Source organism: Elephantulus edwardii, unplaced genomic scaffold (assembly GCF_000299155.1).
Source record: "Elephantulus edwardii isolate Elephantulus edwardi_28Jun2011 unplaced genomic scaffold, EleEdw1.0 scaffold00134, whole genome shotgun sequence".
Taxonomy (NCBI): domain Eukaryota; kingdom Metazoa; phylum Chordata; class Mammalia; order Macroscelidea; family Macroscelididae; genus Elephantulus; species Elephantulus edwardii.
The window spans coordinates 8,923,330-8,930,617 of NW_006399884.1; the positions used below are offsets into that span (position 1 = coordinate 8,923,330).

At 46.8% G+C, this 7,288-nt stretch overlaps 1 pseudogene; it reads left to right on the forward strand.

Moving 5' to 3' along the window:
* The window catches only part of LOC102855533, a 7,654-nt pseudogene extending 3,775 nt beyond the window's left edge, over positions 1-3,879 (forward strand).
* The last annotated feature ends 3,409 nt before the right edge of the window (positions 3,880-7,288 follow it).

Below are 7,288 nucleotides of genomic sequence, written 5' to 3' on the forward strand. Positions count from 1 at the left end.
AAAATTAATAAAATATAATTATAGAAAAAAAAATAGAGAAAATACTGAAGTTGTCCAGGATTTCATTTTATTTGGATCCACAGTCAATACCCATGAAAGAGAAATCAAACTATGTATCACATTGGACAGATCTGCTGCAAAAGACCTCTTTAAAATAATAAAAAACAGCTCCCTCCCTCCCTCCCTCTCTCACTCTTTCTCTTTCTTTCTCTGTTCCCCCTGCTCTCCCCCTTTCCCCCCTCCCCTCCCTCTCTCTTGAGCAGGACAAGTGACAAAAGGTTTCTTAAGGCATGACAGGTGTGAGGTGGGCCATGCAAAAGAATTAAAGTGAAAAGGACAAAGAGGTTATTCTCGTTCAAGTTAATCCAGGTGAGACTTTCACAAACAGAGTGGAGGATGGAACCCTTCAGTACATCCAAGGACCCGCTGAAGTTCCCATGATGTCACCCAACGGTTCCATCCCTCCCATACACGTCCCTCCAGGTTACATCTCACAGGTGATTGAAGACAATACGGGAGTCCGTCGGGTGGTGGTCAGACCCCAGTCTCCTGAGTGTTACCCCCACCCCGAGCTATCCCTCAGCCATGTCTCCCACCCATCACCTACCACCCTACATGACTCACCACCCACATTTTATTCCTAATTCACACACGGCTTACTACCCACCTGTGACCGGACCTGGAGACATGCCGCCTCAGTTCTTTCCTCAGCATCATCTTCCCCCTACAATATACAGCGAGCAAGAAATTATACCACTCTATGGGATGTCGAGCTACATTACCCGGGAAGACCAGTACAGCAAACCGCCGCACAAAAAAGTGAAAGACCGCCAGATTGACCGTCAGAACCGTCTCAATTGCCCCCCTTCCATCTACAAAAGCAGCTGCACCACAGTGTACAATGGCTACGGCAAGGGCCACAGTGGTGGAGGCCACAGTGGAGGAGGCCACAGTGGCGGAGGCGGGGGAGGCGGCAGCGGTGGTGGGCCAGGAGTTAAGAAAACAGAGCGGCGAGTAAGAAGCAGCCCCAAATCGAATGACTCAGACCTGCAAGAGTACGAATTGGAAGTCAAGAGAGTGCAAGACATTCTTTCAGGAATAGAGAGGCCACAGGTTTCTAACATCCAGGCATGAGCAGTTGTACTGTCCTGGGCTCCACCTGTCGGTCTTTCGTGTGGACCCCACAGCGGCCTTCCCTTCCCCTACAGTTACAAGATGGCCTTATCTGACAAAGGACGAGATGGAAAGTACAAGATCATTTACAGTGGAGAAGAGTTAGAATGTAACCTGAAAGATCTTAGACCTGCAACGGATTATCATGTGAGGGTCTACGCCATGTACAATTCCGTAAAGGGCTCCTGCTCCGAGCCAGTTAGCTTCACCACCCACAGCTGCGCCCCCGAGTGCCCGTTGCCACCTAAGTTGGCACACAGGAGCAAGAGTTCTCTCACCCTGCAGTGGAAGGCACCAGTTGACAATGGTTCAAAAATCACCAACTACCTTTTAGAATGGGATGAGGGGAAAAGAAACAGTGGTTTCAGACAGTGCTTTTTTGGGAGCCAGAAACACTGCAAGCTGACAAAGCTGTGTCCAGCCATGGGGTACACGTTCAGACTGGCCGCTCGGAACGACATCGGGACCAGTGGGTACAGCCAGGAGGTGGTGTGCTACACCTTGGGGAACATTCCTCAGATGCCGTCTGCCCCCAGACTCGTCCGAGCCGGTGTCACATGGGTCACGCTGCAGTGGTGTAAACCCGAAGGCTGTTCACCCGAGGAAGCGGTTACCTACACCTTGGAAATTCAGGAGGAAGAAAACGATAACCTTTTCCACCCAAAATACACTGGAGAGGATTTAACCTGTACTGTAAAAAATCTCAAAAGAAGCACACAGTATAAATTCAGGCTGACTGCTTCGAACATGGAAGGGAAAAGCTGTCCGAGTGAAGTTCTGGTTTGTACGACGAGCCCAGACAGGCCTGGGCCCCTGACGAGACCCCTGATTAAAGGACCGGTGACGTCCCACGGCTTCAGTGTCAAGTGGGATCACCCCAAGGACAATGGCGGTTCTGAAATCCTCACGTACATGCTGGAGATAACGGATGGAAGTCCTGACGCAAGTCAGTGGCAAGTGGCTTACAGCGGGCCCGCGACAGAATACACCTTCAGCCACTTGAAACCAGGCACTTTATACAAACTCCGAGCATGCTGCATCAGTACTGGTGGACACAGTCAGTGTTCTGAAAGTCTCCCTGTTCGCACACTGAGCATTGCACCAGGTCAGTGTCGACCACCGAAGGTTTTGGGTAGACCAAAGCACAAAGAAGTCCACTTAGAATGGGATGTCCCTGCCTCCGAGAGCGGCTGCGGGGTCTCTGAGTACAGCGTGGAGATAACGGAACCCGAGAACGTGGCGTCTGAGGTGTACCACGGACCCGACCTGGAGTGCACCGTGGGCCACCTGCTTCCGGGGACTGTGTATCGTTTCCGGGTCAGGGCGCTCAATGATGGAGGGTACGGTCCCTATTCTGACGTGTCAGAAATCACCACTGCTGCGGGGCCCCCTGGACAATGCAAAGCACCTTGCGTTTCTTTCACGCCTGACGGATGGGTCCTCGTGAGTTGGAAGAGTCCTGAGAGCTCCGGAGCGGACATCTCGGAGTACAGATTGGAGTGGGGAGAAGACATGGACTCCCTAGAACTTGTTTATCAGGGAACTGAAACCTGCTTCGAAATCCGCGAGCTGTTGCCTGCTGCACAGTATTGCTGCAGACTCCAGGCTGTCAACCAGGCAGAATCAGGGCCGTATAGTGAGCTTGTCCACTGCCAGACACCAGCATCTGCCCCCGACCCGGTCTCCACTCTCTGTGTCCTGGAGGAGGAGATTCTCAGCGCCTGCCCTGAATCACCGTCTGTGTGCCTTGTACTGAGCTGGGAAGAGCCGTGCAATAATGGGTCTGAAATCCTTGCGTACAACATTGAACTTGGAGACACTAGCATCACCGTGGGCAATACCACCACTCACGTCTTGAAAGATCTCCTTCCTGAGAGTACCTACAGGATCAGAATTCAAGCTGTAAATGAAACTGGAGCCGGACCATTTAGTCAGTTTATTAAGGCAAAAACTCGGCCGTTACCCCTTCTGCCTCCGAGGCTAGAATGTGCTGCCGCCGGTCCTCAGAGCCTGAAGCTCAAGTGGGGAGACAGCAGCCCCAAGACGCATGCCGCTGACGACATGGTGTACACGCTGCAGCTGGAGGACAGGAACAAGAGGTTCATTTCCATCTACAGAGGACCCGGCCACACCTACAAGGTCCAGAGGCTGACGGAGTTCACGTGCTACTCCTTCAGAATCCAGGCAGCCAGCGAGGCCGGCGAAGGGCCCTTCTCAGAAACCTACACCTTCAGCACATCCAAGAGTGTGCCCCCTGCCATCAAAGCCCCACGAGTGACACAGTTAGAAGGGAATTCATGTGAAATTCTCTGGGAGTCAGTTCCACCAATGAAAGGCGATCCTATCAGCTACGTTCTGCAGGTGTTGGTTGGAAGAGAATCTGAATACAAACAGGTGTACAAGGGAGAAGAAGCCACATTCCAAATCTCAGGCCTCCAGACAAACACGGACTACAGGTTCCGCGTGTGCGCGTGTCGTCGCTGTCTCGACACCTCTCAGGAGTTAAGCGGATGTTTCAGCCCCTCTGCAGCTTTTGTCCTACAACGAAATGAGGTCATGCTTACAGGGGACCTGGGGAGCTTAGACGACCCCAAAATGAAGAGCATGATGCCTACTGATGAACAGTTTGCAGCCCTCATTGTGGCTGGCTTTGCGACTCTGTCGATTTTATTTGCCTTTATACTACAGTACTTCTTAATGAAGTAAACACACTCAGCAAAACTAGAGGTATGGATTTGATTAATGCTACACATTTTAATACACACATTTATTCAGAAAAAAAATAAAAAACAAAGAGATCACCTGAGGATGAAGGTGCACCTGATCAGAGCCGAATGATTATCAATCACTTCATAGACATATGAAAGCTGGAAAAGTGGAGAAGGAAGACTAGAAAAAGAATGCATGTATTTCAATTATGATATTGGCAGAGAATACTGAATGTGTCATGGGTTATGAGGAGAAACAAAGAATTTTAGTGTTGGATAAGAGTATTGAATATATATTATGGACTGCTAAAATTAAACAAGTCTATCTTGGAGGATATGCAACCAGAGTGCTCCTTAGAGGCAAAGAAGGTGAAACTTCATCTCAGATACTTTGAGTATGTTATCAGGAGAGACCAGTCCTTGGAAAAGGACATCATATTGGGAAAGGTAGGCAGTAAGAGAGGAAGACCCTCAACAAGGTGGATTGACACAGTGACTTTGACAATGGATGTGAGCATGGCAGAGATGGATCTGTTGTTCGTAGGGTTTGGGACCTAACAATAAAAACAACTACCGGAAGACTGAATAAATCTATCTTGGAAGAAGTTCAGCCCAAACACATCTTAGAAGGGAGGATGGGAAGACTTTATCTCACATTATTTGACCATGTTATCCAAAAAGGGTTCCTCGAAGAAGGGTATCATGCTTGGTAAAGTGGAAAGTGATCAAAAAAAGGAAGACTTTCAAGAGTAACTAACATGATGACTGCAGAAATGAACTCAAATATCACTACAATTTCGAGAATGGCACAATACTGGGCACTAATTTGTTCTGTTTTACATGAGATCTCTGTGAGTTGAATTGGCTTTAGTGACACCAAAAAACAATTCCACTTCAAGATGGGTTACACAATGCACCTGAGGACTGGTGGTTACGTTGTGAATCTCTTCACCTGGAACTTACTAGATCTGTCTGTACTTCTGCTCTGGGCTGAGTCTCCTGATGTTGGACGTCCTGTTAGTTGACATCTACTTGGTTCCAGCTCATGGTGACCCGTGTACAACAGGGGGAAAAAATGTTGCCTAGTCTTGCATCACCTTTGAAATTGTTGGTATGTTTGAGTCTACTCTTGAGCTATTGTATCAATCCATCTGAAGTGTAGGCAGTGTCTTATTTATACTTAACTTTTCTAGCATCTAACAATTGCAGTTGTCTTGACAGCAACAGGCTTTGTCGTATGGTTTCTTCAACATTTAGCACTAGAAGCTGGTTAGTTAGCACTGACTCATGACAGCCCTCGGTGTGTTAGAGCAGAACTGTGCTCCATACCTTTCAGAAGTAGCTAGCCAAATGTTTTCTGACTGACGGAAGGAAAGAATATATGAATGCATAAATGCGTGATGACTCTATAATTCTAGATTATAGCTCTGATCTATCTGTCTGCTCACTCCCTCAATGTCACTCACTCTTCCTCACGAGGTTTTCCTGTACCTCACTCTTGTAGACCCAACAGAGCTCATTCCCAGTCCCTCAGGCTCCCCTGCAAAACCACAGCTTCTTCTCATATGAATGAACAACTCATTGTGGCAGAGAGGTCTCCAGGCCCAAGTGATTGAAATGCTTTTTCCATCTCCATGGGTTCACCATTGGGATCATTGGTGTGTTATTGTTTGCAAAACTTTTAGAAGAGATGGTATTCTTTCTGAACATTTTGATCCAAGATTCTCTAGAAAAATCATGATAAAAAAAGGAGAAAGCAGAATAGAATTTCAAATTACCATAGCATCTTGAATTTCTGGAGCCATGAAATCTGAATGAACCTCCAAGATTATTCCCCAGAGAAAATCTTTTAAACTTTAAACCAAAATATTTCTGAAGTCAAACTACGTAGTGTCACTAATGAAGAAAACCCCCCTTCATTATTGTTTCCATTTAAAGCACTATCTGCAGATGATTAAACCACAACAGCAACTTCAAAGATGAGATGAAATTTAGGGGATGTCTTAGTTATTTAATGTTGTATTAACAGAAATAACACACATGTGTTGCTTTGACAAATAGAAGTTTGTTGTTGTTTTGTGCAATCAAGTCACCTGTGACTTATAGCAACCCTGTGTACATCATCTCTGAAGCCCACCCTACCCTGAGCCAGTCTTACTGACTCTGACACAACTAATCCTGTTGTCCCAGTTATCATGTCAATCCATCTCATTTGGGGTCTTCCCCTTGTGCTCTGTCCCTCCACCTTTCTAGGCTTGATGTCCTTCTCCAAGGATCAGTCCCTCTTGTCCACATCCCAAAAGTGACAAGGGGCTTAAAAATCCTTGCCTCCTCTTCAGGGGAGCTTTGATGGCCTAGGAGCAAGAAGCTGTGTTGCTATCCCAAAGGCATGCGGTTTGAATCCACCAGATGCTCCACTGGAGAAGGAGAGACAATCTACTCCTCTCCCAGTCTGATCCAATTTGACGATATACAAAATAGAAAGAAAAACAAAACAAAACAAAAAAACAACCACACGCTAACAACCCCAAACAAACAAAAAAAGAAAAACAATGTATACAAAATTTATAAGCAAACCAGCACAAAAGAAAACTATTTCTTAAAAAAATTCTTGCCTCCAAGGAGAAACTTGATTTCATCTTCTTCAAGACAGATCTATATGTTCTCTTGGCAGTCGATGGTATATATTCAGTACTCTTCTTCAGCACCACAACTCAAAGACAACAGTTTTTCTTCTCATATCCTTGGCCATTTTCTAGCTCTCTGATGCATAGCAAGTAATTGCAAAGACCATGGCCTAGATCAGGTGCACCTTAGTCTCTAGACTGATGTCAATGCTCCTCAGCACTCTGGAGAGGTCCCTGACAGCAGACTTCCCAATGCAATTATACTCCCACTATTTAGGAAGCTAAACATCTGAATTCAGTGCACCAGTTCTAGAGTCAGGCTTTCTCTGTTAGCTCTGGAGAGGGCATTTGGTTTTGGTGTTCCTCAGAATCTCCACATGCCTTGGCATGAATCTTCCCTTGGGTCTAAGACCTAGGCACAAGGACCTGGATCCAAAGGGCAGACAATGATCCAGCTCTTCTTTCTGGGAGTAGTGAGGTCTTTTTCTTCCTTGCTTGCTTCTCTACCTTTATATCTCTTATAAGACAAAAGGTGTGACTCAAGCAAGGCATTAATTCTTCTTCTGTCATCTTTTGTTGTTGTTGTTGTTATGTGCCATCGAGTCGCTTGCGACTCATAGCAACCCTATGTACAACAGCCCTAAACTCTGCTCTATCCTGTGCCAATCTCACTGCCTCTGACACATCCATCCCAATTACCCCAGTCACTGAATCAATCCACCTCATAGAGGGTCTTCCCCTCCTGCGCTGTCCCTCCGCTCTGCCCAGCATGATGTCCCT